Genomic DNA, 15,650 nt, shown 5'->3' with positions numbered 1-15,650 from the left:
GGGATGGGGGGAGCGGAACCTAGGGTCCCCCGGGGGCGGGGACACCCATCAGCAGCAGCAGCATCTCCTGGGGACAGGGATGGGGAACCAGCAGCAGAGGGGTGGGGGGACAAGGGCCACGGGTCAGGGCCCACACTAACAGCTGTCTCCACTCTTCTTCCCCCCTGTGTTCTGCAGCTGCACCATTGGAGGGCCTGGAGAGCGCCGGTGAGGTCTCAGTGGTCCCAGAGAGCCCACCGGGGCCATCCCAGCAGGCCAGCCCCTCGGCGGAGCACCAACCAGCCCCAGGACGAGGCCGACAGAGGAGAAGCCACCAGAGGATGGTGACGGACCCCCAGATGCTTGCGACCCTCCAGCGTCAGCTGGCATGTCAGAACGGTGCTTGCAGGTGGAGGAGCGGTGGCTGGAGCTCCAGGAGCGAGCACTGGCCTGGTGCCAGGAGGCATGGGGGGCCTTCATGTGCACATTCGAGTGCATAGTGGAATACCTGGCCCCCCCATGCCGCACTGCCTGCCGCTCCACCCACCGCTCCGACCGCCGCTCCGACCGCTGCTCCGACCGCCATCCCACTGCCGCCCGCCACCCTGGGGCCTTCCACCAAGGGGGACCTGGGGCCTGCAGACACCCGCCGGCCATATCCGCCAGTTTGCCTGGCCCCCACCCAGCCTCGGCCAGAGCTCAGGCCGAGGCAAGGGTCATGCCCTCCAACCCCGGGAGCCGGACAGTAGAGGGGTGCGGGGCCCAGGACATGGCCCCCTGTCCCCCTTTGTACATATCCCCCATTATATTTGTATATAGTTTGTGTTAGACCCCTGTTCTTTTATGGTACCTGCCCCTCCATGTAAATAGTTCCCCCCTTTTGTTCTACTCTCTCCCTCTGTACGTATATGTATTAATAAGAGAATTCACTGTTTTTTGGTTTCAAAAACAACAGGTCCATTTTTATTTGTGAGAAAAGTGGGGGGGGGGTGTGCTCTTGGGTGCTCTGTGGTGTGGGTGTGGGGGCAGGGAGTGTTGTGGAGGATGGGGGGGGCGCAGTGGGGGGGGGCCTGCCAGCGTTAACCCCGCGGCCTGGTCAAAATGGGCCCGCAGGGCCTCCTGGACCCAGATCCCCTCGGGGTCCACCTGGTGACTGGGGGCAGCGGATGGCTGCACGTCAGCCCTGCCAGCCTCCGCAACCCAGCCCTGGAAGAATGCCTCCACCTTGCTCTCAACCAGGTTGTGGAGGGCGCTGCACGCACCCACAATCTGGGGGATGTTGGTGGGGCCTGCATCCAATCGGGTGAGGAGACACCTCCAGCGCCCTTTGAGGTGGCCAAAAGTGCACTCAACCTCCTGGCGTGCATGGTTCAAGCGTGTGTTGAAGCACTCCTGGCTGGCTGAGAGATGACCCATGTAAGGGTGCATGAGCCAGGGCTGGAGGGGGTACGCCGTGTCTGCGACGACGCAGAGGGGCATGGTGGTGTCCCCCACAGGGATCTCCCGCTGGGGGATGTAGGTCCCTGCCTCCAGCCGGCAGCACAGGCCCGAATTCCTGAACACCCGGGCGTCGTGGGTGCTGCCAGGCCAGCCAACATAAATGTCCAGGAAGTGGCCCCAGCTGTCCACCAAGGCCTGGAGGACCACCAAATGGTATCCCTTCCTGTTCAGGAAGCATTCTCTGCTGTGCTCCAGAGCACGGATGGGGATATGGGTCCCATCCAGAGCCCCAAAGCAATTCGGGAAGCCCAGGCTGGCAAACCCCACGATGGCGGCATCCGGGTCCCCAAGCCGTACGAGCCTGTGGAGGAGCAGGGCATTGATGGTGCGGACGACCTGCAGGGGAAGGACATGGGAGAGCACCAGTGAGGGGTGTGCAGGGTGTGTCTGGCCCTCCCCCCCAGGGCTCCCTCCCCCAGGGCTGCCCTCCACCCCAGGGCTCCCCCCCTCCAAGCTCCCCCCACCAGGTCCTCTTACCTCCATGAGGACAGCCCCGATGGTGGCCTTGCCAATGCCAAACTGCTGCCCCACGGATCGGTAGGTGTCTGGAGTGGGCAGCTTCCAGACAGCGATGCCGACCCATTTCTCGATGCTGAGGGCACGCCGCATGGCGGTGTCCTGGTGCCTCAGTGCGGGGGTGAGCCACTGGCAGAGCTCCAGGAATGTCTGCTGGCTCATCCGAAAGTTCTGGAGCCAGCGGTCGTTGTCGCACTCGCTGAACACCAACTGCTCCCACCAGTCGGTGCTCGTGGGGTAGCTCCACAGCCGGCGGCGTGTGCGGCGGGGGTGGGGGTTGGAGGGCAGCAAGGTCTGGGGCTGCTTCCTCATCCCCTGGGGGCAGCTCCTCTTCTGCGAATAGAAGGTGGTCAGCTGCCTCCTGCATAGCATTGAGCAGGGCAAGCACTGCTCCTGCAGGGGAGGGTGGGTGGACCTCTGGCTGCTGCTGCTGCTGCTGCTGCTGCTGGGGGTCCATAACTGTGTCGCCGATGTGTGCATGCTTGTGGCTCTGCAGACCGCGTGCTGTGCAGGCTGCGTGTGTCTGGGAGGGGCCCTTTAAGGGAGCGGCTAGCTGTTGCCCGGGAAGTGCTAGTCCGCCCTGTGACCCTGTCTGCAGCTGTTCCTGGCACCCTTATCTCGATGTGGGCCGCTTTGGCATGTAGACGTTCCCCTGCAGCGCCTACTTTGAAGTAGTGCTGCGCAATGTCGACGTTGAATGTCGACGGCACCAGCCCTGGAGGACATGTAGACGCTATTCATCGAAATAGCTTATTTAGCTATTTATTTATTTATGTAGTGAAATCGAAATAAGCTATTTTGATGTAGCATACACGTGTAGACGTAGCTTATAAGGCATTGGTGAGACTGATTTTGGAATACTGGGTCCTTTTCTGATGACTATGTGTTGATTTCACCAAACTATTCATTGGGGGTACGGGGGGGTAGATCAAAATGTTTTGTTTCAACATTTTTAAAATGAAACATATTAACTCTTCATTCCAAGATTTTTCTTTTTGATTTTTTTTTAGTTTTATTAAATATGATTCAAAATGGAAAAAACAATCTTTAAAACTAAACAAAACATCTCATTTCAGGTGAAACAAAACATTTTTACCTGAAACATTTTTTGCAGAGAATTGCCAAACACTATGAAGAAATTAATTTTTAGTTGTACCTGGAAAGATTTTCAGTGAATTTTTCTAAATTCTAGCAGATTAAACATTGCATTAATCACACAGATATACTGCTGAGCTCTTCAACAGTCTTGGAGATAAACACTCCCCTGAATGGATGATCTTTAAAAAACATTAAAAGAAGTGTGAAATGCAGGCCCACCAACAGGCAGGGCAATGGGCAGATGCCCTGGGGACTGGCCTTTTAAGGAGCCCTGGAGCTCTGGGCCCCTTTCAAGTGTCAGTAGCACCACTCTGCTGCTTCGCACAGCTGTGAGGGGCCCAATGCTTTGGTCTCAGCAGCATTAAGGGTCACTGCCTTTGGGCACGTCCCTTCCACTCTTTGCCCCATCCTGGGGTGTAGAGCCAGGTCCTCCTCTCGCTTTGCTGTGGGGCCCACAATGGCTTTGGGCCTCACTGCTGAGATATGCTAGTACTCACCAGGCAGGGAATATTTAGAAAGCAGACTCAAGCACTGCTTTGCACATGGTAGATTGTCTAAATGCTCCAGGAAGATCTGACATGCTGCCTCTCCGTGCCAAAGTACTTTTTGTATTGCAGATCTGACTTTCTCTTCTGGATTGCCAGTTTTCCTCCAGGCATTGTATTCATACGCAGAGAAAGCAGACTGGGACTGCAACTCTTTCAGGAGAGCATCAGGATGTTGCTGAAGAATCTCAGTTAACCTTTCCTGCTCCTTGATCAGAACGTCTGAGCACTTGGACCAACTTGCCATTATTGCAGTATAAGCAGGACCTTCCCTTATGAAAACCAAGAACCCAGAATGGTTTCTCTGGAAAGAACAAAAGAAAAAAAAAAGAGACATATAGCATGTTCCCCGGTATGTTATGTGGTAACACAAAAGGCTGCTTCACTTAATCCTTGATGAGGTAGGAGCAGGTCACAGGAACAGCTCATCCCACAGATAAGGTTCAGCTGAGTATTGTGCATAAAGCACAGATGCAGCCTGTTTGTTATGTGTGAAAAATGCAGCGTATCCACTTTTGACTCAGAATCACACAGAATCACAGAATCCCAGGGCTGGAAGGGACCTCAGGAGGTCATCTAGTCCAGCCCCCTGCTCCAAGCAGGATCAACCCCTACTAAGTCATCCCAGCCAGGACCTTGTCCAGCTGGGACTTAAAAACCTCAAGGGATGGAACTTAAAAACCTCACACTGGGCACTAAAGGAATTTTATGAAAGTGTATAAGTAAGCCTGCTAATTTATTAAGGAATTAAAATTAAATAAAATATAAGACCCTTAAGGAATTGAGTACCCAGTAGTAGAGTCCTTCTCCCCTTTTTTGTGCCTAACTTTCCCAGAAGCAGAATAACAGACTTTTAACACTGAAATGATTATGTGAAGCAAAGGTTGAAGGATATAGTAGACTACAGCAGAGGATTACACTGAGAACTGCCCTTTTTCAAAATGGCTGCCCTCTTCCTTGTTCGCCAAAGCTACATCTACACTAGAAGCATCTGTCTACAGAAGTTACTGTTGGAAGCAATGTTCTGACAAAACTTTTGTCAACAGATCGTGTCTACACATAAAAGTGGATCGATCTTTCGAACCGCTCTGTTGATGAAAGGATCCCTGGAGCATCTACACAGCGAAACTGTAGACAAAACACATTTTGTGTGTAGATGCTCCACAAGTTTTGTTGACAAAACCCACATTTTGTCTGCAAACCTCCCTGGTCTACATAGCCCAAGGGATTGAAGCTGTAATTGCACTCAGTTGTTGGTATTTTAGATGGGGTTTCTTCATGGTGCTCTCAAGGGCTACATCTATATGGCACCCTAAACTCAAAATAAGTTACACAATTTGTGCTACAGAAATTCCGTATCTCATTTTGAGTTTATTTTGAAACAATGTGCAATTTTGAAGCAGCTCTTTCTCCTCCTGCAATGAGGACTACAGAGATGCTGAAATACTGTACCTCTTATTTTGAAAAATATTTTGAAATAATGGGTGCGTTTCAAATACACGGAGTAGCTATTTTGGGATACTGAGGTATTCCAGAATAGCTCTGCCATGTAGACATAGTCAAGAGGACTGAATGCCTCAACTTCCTCACGGTATAGGAGACCACCATCTCACTTAAAGGTTGCTGTGGCTTTGGTCCCATTCAGAACAGTGGAAGATGGAGGCCATTTTGGAAGGAGGAAATTCTCTCTGGCAGAATGAAAAACACAATGACCATTAGTCCCAAGTATCTTCTTCTAAGCTACTTCTTGCACCAGAGATACCCAACTGGTAGGGCCATGATGCAAGGGAGGACATATGTGCTGGCTAATGTGTGGATGTGCAGAGAAAGAGGGAATTTGGAAGACAGGTGTGTGTGTACAAGTTAAGGCAGGGATGTACAAGAGATAGGGAGAATTTGGTGTGTGTGCAAAGGGAAAACTAAGAGGACGCTGAGGATGGGGGAATTTAGAAGACAGGAGGAAGAGATAAACCGTGGTATACGCTCTAGCTCTTTCATGTTGCTCTGGTAAACAAAGCATCTGCAAATATAGTTTAACTATTTCATGTTCTGATTGCTTTGTGCTGCTCCAGAATGGGGTAAATCAGCCAAAGTGGACCCTGGAATCTAGCCATAAAATTTAAAATAAAAAAAAAAAGGTTGATACCTCCCATTTTCACATCGTTAGAAATATCCTGGGATACCATTATTGTTGAGAGTTTTGTTTACTTTTCACCTGGGAGATTTTTAATTAAAACAACCATGAAATTTCTAGTCAAAAACTACATTAAATGAATAGTAATAAAGAGATAGCCTTGTTAGTCTGTATTTTATCAAAACAAAACAGCAGTCATGTAGCACTTTAAAGACCAACAAAATAATTTATTAGGTGATGAGCTTTCCTGGGACAGACCCACTTGTTACATTAAATAAAGTTAAGGCTGTGAGCACAACTTAGAGTAAAGTGATTCTTGGGGTGATGTAATTATCCCCAAAGCAGGCATTCCAAATGGAGGAACTTCAGAGTTAGTGTTAAAAGAAATCCAAACATGTTAAAGTCTGGAAATGTAGAAACAGCACAAACAATCTTATTTTTGTCCTGTTAAAAACTCTTTCAACCTCCACATAGTTAAAACTCAAGACATGGGCTGCACTTGAATATAGACAGATAGATAGGTAGGATTAGTGGTCATTCTCCACATTATTGTCCTATTGGAACTCCATGATGGGGAAAAAACCAGAAAAACATCAAATGTGAGTTCAAAACTCAGTTAAATCTGATCTGGAGCCACAAACATCAATTATAAAGAATAATGACAAAAATCCTTAAAAACATATGCAAATCTGCCTATAGAGAAGAACCTGATCATTTTTGTCTCATTCCTTAGGAACTCCTGCCACATTGCCAGATCTCGTCATCAATTGTTCTGAGTACCTCAAAGATCCTCCATCCTTTAGTCAAGGCTTTGAGGATTTTGCATTGTGGATTTAAAGTGAACTGCACATCTCTGCTTTGAGCAGGGGCCACTGATTCACAGAAACATCTGTTGCCACCCCCCACCACTACACACACACACACAAAGGTAAAAAAGTCACACTCACCTCATTAACACAAGCTGGCAATCACACTCCAGCTCAGAGACTTGCTGTAGGGCTGGAGCACCAGTTTGCTGTGCTGTGGGGCGAAGTCCTGATCTTTGCCATGGGCTGGAGCTCGTCTGCAGGCGATAGGTTCCCACTCCTGCTTTAGTCTGTCCTACAGTGACTGATCAGCAATCAGGCAGGACTGAAGAACACACTTTCTATATTTTTCCAGAAGCTGCTCTCATATTGTGTGTTCAGCTAGTTTTCAATCAGCTTGTCTTTGAATCTATGGAGCACTCATCCCAGCTCTTTTCACTGTCTTCTCCATGCTAGTCCCCCAGCGAGGCCCACGTCGACATCTGCAAACACTGCTGAGAATAGATCTGTTTTCAGAGATGAATCAAGAGAAAAACTGAAACTTTAGTTTCTGTTTGGGCTTCAGCTCCCAGCAAATAAAAAGGAGAAGAAGGAAATACCACAGAGAGGGCAGTAAAAGGAGTGTTAGCAGAATGACTTCAGTCATATATTACAGTGTTATCAGTCTCTGGATCTAGACTGTGAACTGTTCCAATCTGTTATCTCAAGGTTGATTTGCAAGGAACTAAGGCTGTAACTGGCTCATTCGTCTCAAAAGAATAATGTATTATATTGCCTAAGTCTGATAATTATCCCCCCTTGTAAATGTGGAGCAACCAAGCTGATGAATATGGAGTCAGGACAAAATTTAGATCTCAGTTATCCTGGTGTCAGATCAGAAAGACCCCCCTGCTGCTGTCAGGGGCAGATTCTTATTTCAGGATAATGAGGAGAGATGTAATCATTTCATGGACTAGAGAAATACTGCCCTGTTCCCTAGCACACAGTGGCTATGTCTACACTAGCCCAAAACTTCAAAATGGCCATGCAAATGGCCATTTCGAAGTTTACAAATGAAGCGCTGAAATACATATTCAGCACTTCTTTAGAATGCCGGCAGCTGCGGCACTTCGAAATTGATGCGGCACAGCGCTGTGTGGCTCATTCAGACGGGGCTCCTTTTCGAAAGGACCCCGGCAACTTCAAAATCCCCTTATTCCTATCTGCTGTTAGGATTAAGGGGATTTTGAAGTTGCCGGGGTCCTTTTGAAAAGGAGCCCCATCTGGATGAGCCACGTCAATTTTGAAGTGCCGCGGCTGCCGGCATGCTAATGAGGCGCTGAATATGTATTTCAGCACTTCATTAGTAAACTTTGAAACAGCCATTTGCATGGCTGTTTCGAAGTTTTGGGCTGGTGTAGACACAGCCAGGCTATGTCTACACCAGCACACTACGTAGAAGTAGCCTATTTCGAAGTCAGAACATCGAAATAGGCAACTTCGACACGTATCGTCTACATGTCCTCCAGGGCTGGTGCCATCTATGTTCAACGTCGAAGTAGCGACAGGGAACGTCGAAAGGAGCTGCCCCGGAAGGAAATGCAGAGTGTCCACACACACAAGCACTCCCCATTGAAATAAGGGGCCAGCAAAGTCTGCGGATCGGGTCACAGGCTGGACTAGCCCTTCTGGACAACAGCAAGCCGCTCCCTTAAAGACCCCCTCCCAGACATTCTCGGCCTGCACAGCAAGACGTCTGCAGAGTCGACAACCAGTTTCAGACCCCGTGCACACAGCAAGGACCCCCAGCTGCAGCAGCAACAGCAGCAGTCAGAAGCCCTGGGCTAAGGGCTGCTGCACATGGCGACCACAGAGCCCCTCAGGGGCTGGGCAGAGCATCTCTCAACCCCTCAGCTGATGGCTGCCATAGAGGACCCTGCTATTTTGATATAGCGGGACACGGATTGTCTACACACGCCCTACTTCGACACTTAACGTTGAAGTAGGGCACTATTCCCATCTTCGGATAGGAATAGCTATTCGATGTTTTGCTGCCTAACGTCGATTTCAACATCAAAATATCGCACAGCGCATGTAGACGCGATGCATGCTATTTCGATGTTGTGTCAGCTGCGTTGAAGTAGCCGGCTAGTGTAGACGCACCCCCAGTGTTTTAATAAGAACTCAGCCTTGCATAAGTGAGCCATGGAAAGGCCATAAATATTTGGAGGAGCAGGAGGGCAAAGGAGCCAGGGAGGAGGCTGGACTTTCAACCTAAGCATGTGGATCTGCATTAAAAACCCTCAATTGTGATGGTTGATTTTAAAAGCGAAGCCTCGAGTTATTTGGGAAGTTTTAAATGTGTTACAGGATTATAGATGGTTTCATTATTGGATTAAGGTTTTATTCTGTTGCACAAGCAATTAACAAAGCCCCAAAGTGGCTTAGTGTAAACTAGCAGATGTATCTGATATTGCTCAGGTCCTTACCTGAACTCTTTATTTTCCTGCTTCCGCGCTCCCCACCACCTGTCCCTGGAGGGTGGAGGGCTGCTTTGGGATGTGTTAGGGTTACCATATTGACCTTCCAAAAAGGAAGACACCCCTAAGAGGGATTGTATCTGTATCAGTATCTACCTACTCACATCGTATTAATGTACTTGATGTATGCAACACATTAATACCATGTGAGTTGGTACATACTGACAGATACACTGTCTCTCAGGGTATCCTCTTGTTTATATGGTAATACTAGAAGTGGCTCTCAGAGCCCCCTGACTCCCAGCCCCCTGGCCTGTCCTGGCCCCAGGGGTGCCGGGGTGGGCTGCGGTGCTGAGCCCAACCCCAGTCTGAGGGAAGGGTGCGGGGGGTGAGGAGAGGGTGGTGCCTTGCATCTTTCCCAGCCCTGGCCAGAGTGGCGGGAGGGGGACAGTGGGGAGGGTAGAGCAGCAGGGGGTGGGGTGGGGTGGCTAGGCCGCTTTGCACAGCCTGAGCATAAGCCTATGGGTGGGAGGCAGGATCAGGTTTCCTGGCCCCAGCATGTCAGGGGCATAATTGGCCCCCCCGTGCAGCATGGGGGGGGAATTACCCATCCATAGGCAGGTGGGGTGGGGAACCCTGTCTCCACACGGTCACCGTGTTCCTGCTGCGGTTATCCCCGTGGTCAGTGGGCAGTATGCCTGTACCCTGTTCTCGCTGCCCCCAGGGTAGAGGCTGATGTATGTTGTCCACCCTGGTTGTGCTCCTCCTTTCCCATGTTCTGGGATTTCATGCACTTCCCCCGTTGTAGCCAGACAAAAGTCTCCCCCTTACAAGCCAGCTTGCTCGCTGCCCCCCTCCCCCAACTGAGGTGCCTCAGAGCACACAGGGCACGGAAACAGCTGCTGACAGCACAGTCTTTGATGTCTCTCACTGAAGTCCAGATGTGCTGGCTCATCGTGACCCTGAGAAACAGAAAGTACAGATAAAAGGCTAACAGGCCAAACTGTCAACAATAGTGGGGGGGACCTCAGGAAATCACCCCAGCTGGCATTGATGGATTTGATGCACACACACATACCATCCCCGAAAAGGAAATCTCCACCCCCGCAAAAGAATGTCCTGTACTCCCAAATCGCTTATCTCCTGTCTTACAAGTGCAAATTAAGAATTGCCCTTGTAAAAACTGGTGTTACAAAAGACAGACCAGTATGATCTGGCACCATAGATAAGAAAGAGAATACGTAACCTAAGGGGGTATAAAGGTGGGCCCAGCAGCACTCTAACTCTGAGTGCATTCCCACCAACTACCTGCTGGTCGGGTCAGGTGATTGCCTCCCAAGGTCCGCAACTGGGGACGCCCAACCTCGTATTCATCTTTCCGCGGAATTGAGTGACCGATCCGGCTTGGCTACGCTGGTATCAAGAGATGCAAGGAGGGTAAGATAGACGCATGCTAAGGTCTCCTTTCTGGTGCACACAGTTAAAGAATTAGAGCACTGTAACTAGATGTCGTTGTATCAAGATATCATTGTGTTAGATGGTAACAGATATCTTTGTATTGGATTGTAACGTAACCTGTTAACACCTGTACTTTGCTAGCATATAAGAAGTAGACAATAGCCTTTTGTAACCACACGCTTATAACTGTAGCTTAATAAACTTGTAACTAGTTAAGATCTAAGCCTGACTGCTGTTACTCTTTGTGACTGCAACACAGCCGGCACAATAAAAAGAACTTTACCCGTTTGGTTACCACAGCCTGGCCATACGTGAGAGTGCTAGGAGCTCCCCGCTCTAACAGTAAAAAACTGGGTTGTTTAGGACCTAGGGGAGTACTTCACCGCACATTACCCGGCCACCAGCTAACACCCATCCAGCCGCATCCAAACCCTGACCTCACTCTAAGTCAGGCAAAGAGGAATCAAAAGTAGTATTTAAAAAAAGTGACCCTTCCCTCCTTGAAATCAGGATGGGGGATAACCTGAGTTTGGATTAGGAGGTCCCTAAAACAGTAGAACTATTTTGCAGGTTGACAAGATGGGGAGAGATTTGTACAGCCCAGCAGGGAAATGGGGGAAGACCGTCAATGGGAGGATACCCTGCTCTGTCCCTGACAGGAACCCCAGGGGTGGGTATTATGTAGAAGGGGCAGGACCGAGTGGAGATGGTTTCCAGCCAACAGAGCAGGCTCAGAATGTTTGTGCAGAGACAGTTAAACTGACCTAACCGACGCACACGGAGCTGGAGGGAGGAAAGGATCTGGAGGTGGGGGGATTTAGGAAAGGAGGCCGGGATGAGGGAATGGGGGATCCAGGGTGTGGGCAGGCAGGGGGTGGGAGTAAGTTTCAGGGGAAAGGAAGGGAGCGGATTTGGAAGATGGGAGCATGATTCTAGAGTGTGGGAGGGGGAATGTAAGTTGCCTTGTAAGAAGACAGGGGAGGGAGGGTTTGGGCAGGGTGTGGAGGCAGACAGGAGATAACAGTCCAGAGGGGGCAGAAGAAAAGAAGGAAACAGGAGGAGTCTGGGGAGGGGAGGATTGGAAAATAACTGTGCAGTGGGTCACTTTACAGGTAGTGGGGTAACGATGAGGTTTGGGGGCACTGTTTCCCTGGATGCTTGTCACCTTGCGATGCTGGGTGAGACAGAAAGTTTCCCCTCTCACCTGAGACAGGGATGGGATCTTTTCCTGGATGGACTGGGCTCCTTGGGGCTGCAGCAGGGCCTACCGTCAGTTTCAGCTCAGGGCTTCCCTAGCCTCATGGCCCTGGCTACAGTTGTATCTCCCTGTATCCTGTACCATCTGCCTCAGATGGGAACATAAGAACAGATGGACTGGGTCAGGCCATAGGTCATTCAAGCCCAGTATCCTGTCATCCTACAGTATCCAATGCTGGGTGCTCCAGAGGGAATGAACAGAACAGGTAATAATCAAGTGATCAATTCCTTGTCACATCTCCAGCCTCTGGCAAACAGAGGCTAGGGACACCTTCCATGCTCATCCTGGCTAGTAGCTATTGATGGACCTACCTTCCATGAATTTATCTAGTTCTTTTTTAAACTCTGCTATAGTCTTGGCCTTCACAACATCCTCCGGAAAGAAGTTCCACAAGTTGACTGTGCGTTGTGTGAAAAAATATTTCCTATTGTTTGTTTTAAACCTGCAGCCTATTAATTTCATTTGGTGATCCCTAGTTCTTGTGTGGTGAGAATGAGAAAATAACATTTCCTTATTTACTTTCTCCACACCATTCATGATTTTATATACCTCTATCATATCTCCCCTTAATCATCTTTTTTCCAAGATAAAAAGTCCCAGTCATTAATCTCTTCTCTTATGACAGATGGTCCATACCCTTAATAATTTTTGTTGCCCCTTTCCAAACCTTTTCTAATTCCTATGTATCTTTTTTGAGATGGGACAATCACATTTGCACACAGTATTCCAGATGAGGATGTTCCATGGATTTATATAGAGGTAATATGACATCTTCTGTCTTATTATCTATTCCTTTATTAAAGATTCCCAACATTTTTTAGCTTTTCTGACTGCCTCTGCACATTGAGTGGATGTTTTCAGAGAACGATCAGCAGTTACTCCAAGATCTCTCTCTTGAGTGGTAACAGATGTCAGACCCCATCATTTTATATGTATAGTTGGTATTATATTTTCCAATGTGCATTACTTTGCATTTATCAACATTGAATTTCATCTGACATTTTGTTGCCCAATCACCCAATTTATTAAGATCCTTCTGTAGCTCTTCACAGTCTGCTTGGGACTTAACTATTTTGAGTAGTTTTGTGTCATCTGCAAATTTGTCACCTCATTGTTTGTCCCTTTTTCCAGATCAGTTATAAATACGTTGAATAGGACTGGTCCCAGTAGCGACCCCTGGGGGACATCTCTATTTACCTCTCTCCATTTTGAACACTGACCATTTATTCCTACCCTTTGTTTCCAATCTTTTAACCAGTTACCAGTCCAAGAGAGGACCTTCCCTCTTATCCCACGACAGTTAACTTTGCTTAAGAGCCTTTGGTGAGGGACCTTGTGAAAGGCTTTCTGAAAAATCCAAGTGCACTATATCCACAGGCTCCCCTTTGTCTATCTGCTTGTTGACCCTTTCAAAATATTCTGATAGATTGTTGTCACAACTTCTCTTTACAAAAGCCATCTCGACTCTTCCCTAACAAATTATGTTCTTCAATGTGTCTTACAATTCTGTTCTTTACTAGAGTTTCAACCAGTTTGCCCAGTACTGAGGTCAGACTGACTGGCCTGTAGTTGCCAGGATCACTTCTTGAGCCCTTTTGAAAGACTGGCATACCTTAGCTATCCTTCGGCCATGTGGAACAGAAGCTATTTAAATGACAGATTACAAACCACAGTTAGTAGTTCCGCAATTTCACATTTGAGTTCCTTCAGAACTCGTGGCTGAATGCCATCTGGTCCTGGTGACTTAGTACTATTTAGTTTATCAATTTGTTCCAAAACCTCTTCTAATGACACCCAATTTGAGATAATTCATCAGATTTTTTACTGGAAAAGGATTGCTCAGGTTTGGGAATGTCCCTCACATCCTCAGCCATGAAGACTGATGCCAAGACATCATTTAGTTTCTCTGTAGTGGCTTTATCATCCTTGAGTGCTCCTTTAGCATCTTGGTCATCCAGTGGCCCCACTAGTTTTTTAGCAGGCTTCCTGATTCTGATGTACTAAAAATTTTTTGCTGTTACTTTTTGACTCTTTGGCGAGTTGTCCTTCAAATTACCTTTTGGCCTTCCTAATTCTATTTTTACACTTCACTTGGCAGTGTATGTTCCTTTCTATTTTCCTCACTAGGATTTAACTTCCATTTTCCAAAGGATGCCTTTTTGTCTCTCACTGCCTCTTTTACTGTATTGTTTAAAGTTCTCTTACTATGTTTCCTAAATAGGGGTGTACATTTAAGTTGAGCCTCTATGATGGTGTCTTTAAAAAAGTTTCCATGTAGCTGGCAGGGATTTCACTTTAGGTACTGTACCTTTTAATTACTGTGGAACTAACAACCTCATTTTTGTGTAGTCTCCCTTTTTGAAATTAAATACTACAGTCCTGGGTTGTTGCAATATTTTCTCACCCACAGGAATGTTAAATTCAATTGCATTACTGTCACTATTGCCCAGAGGCCCAGCAGCATGCAAGCCTGGCTCTCAGGACAGGGCTGTTTTGTTTGAAGCTTCATCTCTTGCTAAGTGTTTGTACTAGAGCAGCTCCTGCTCTGTGCCCCTCAGGCCAATCAGTCTGAGACTGAAGGGGCAAGCTGGTGACTGGGGAATAAGCAAGCATGAAAGGGCTGGTTCCTTCTCTCATCAGGACGCAAAGGAGCCATTGGAGGGGAAAGGGTTTGAGAATGTGGGGTCAGTCCCATTCCTTCACTATCTGTGTTCCATCATACATACATTTCAGTCAGTTGGATAATTTAAAATCCTCTCAGCTCCATGTGACTAGGGAAAATCCCTCTCCTGGGATGGGGGTTTATCTTTGTCTTCCACCAACTCATCTGCTGCTGCTGCCCGGATTGCACCCTTTCTTCAAGCTGAGGTGGGCGTTCCTCTACTGGCTGGTGCTGTCTGAGCCAGTGAAGTACTGGGGGCATTTGCAGGAACCAGCCCATCCCAAATCACTGACCTGCCATCATTATTTACTGGGCATTTCCTTACTGGAGCAGCGACTATTCCAGCATTTATATGGCCCTCATCATCTTAATATCTGAGCACCTTCCACAAGTTAAAAACCAGACAACATTATCCTGTCCTTGCCACTTCTAGCCCTGCCACAGTTTCAGACATGACCTAGTTTCCTAGTGCTGATAGAACCCCAAATTAAGGCTTCAAAACATAGGACTTTTTGTTTTATTTTAATGAATCTGAGAGGGTTTTGCATGTATCTTCATATTAACGATCATTCTTGGTTTCTTCTGACAGGGAGCTCCCAGTTCTTCTTCCAGCTCAAGTGAATGGCTCATGCTCCCAGATTATTTGAACAAAAGCGCCATGGCACTGATCTGTAGGGGTATGTATGTGTGCGTGATCTCTCTCTCCACAGCCCTTTCTGATACAGAACATTGGAAATGATGACTAAGTGGCGCCATTTTAACTCAATGATTTTTAAATTGATTTCATTAAATCGGAGCCTGTGTGGGTGCAAACACCTTTGAAAGTGCCTTATAGGGCTTAGTTTGTGGGTTAGTCTACATGCAACTATTCATTATGCTCAAAGAGTATTTATCAATGATTGCTGACGAAATGGAAAGCTGTATCAAGTAGGATCATGTAGCGGTGAGTTCTGGGTCTGGTACTATTCCATATTTTCATTAATGACTTGGGTAATGGAATGGAGAGTATGCTTATAAAATATTCTGGTAAGAAAGGAGGAGCGACAAACTGTCCCAAAGTCAGGATTAGCATTCAAATGACCAACAAATTAAAGAGTTGGTCTGAACTGAGGTAGGTGGAATTAATTAAACACAAGTGGAAATTAATTTACTTAGGAAGGGAAAATCCAAGTTTTATCCAAGTACTAGGCAGTAGTACTGGTGAAAAGGGTCTGGGAATTATAGTGAATTTGAGT

The sequence above is a fragment of the Carettochelys insculpta genome, chromosome 6, assembly GCF_033958435.1.
Source record: "Carettochelys insculpta isolate YL-2023 chromosome 6, ASM3395843v1, whole genome shotgun sequence".
In the NCBI taxonomy this organism is placed as follows: Eukaryota; Metazoa; Chordata; order Testudines; family Carettochelyidae; genus Carettochelys; species Carettochelys insculpta.
Note: the sequence above shows the minus strand (reverse complement) of the source record.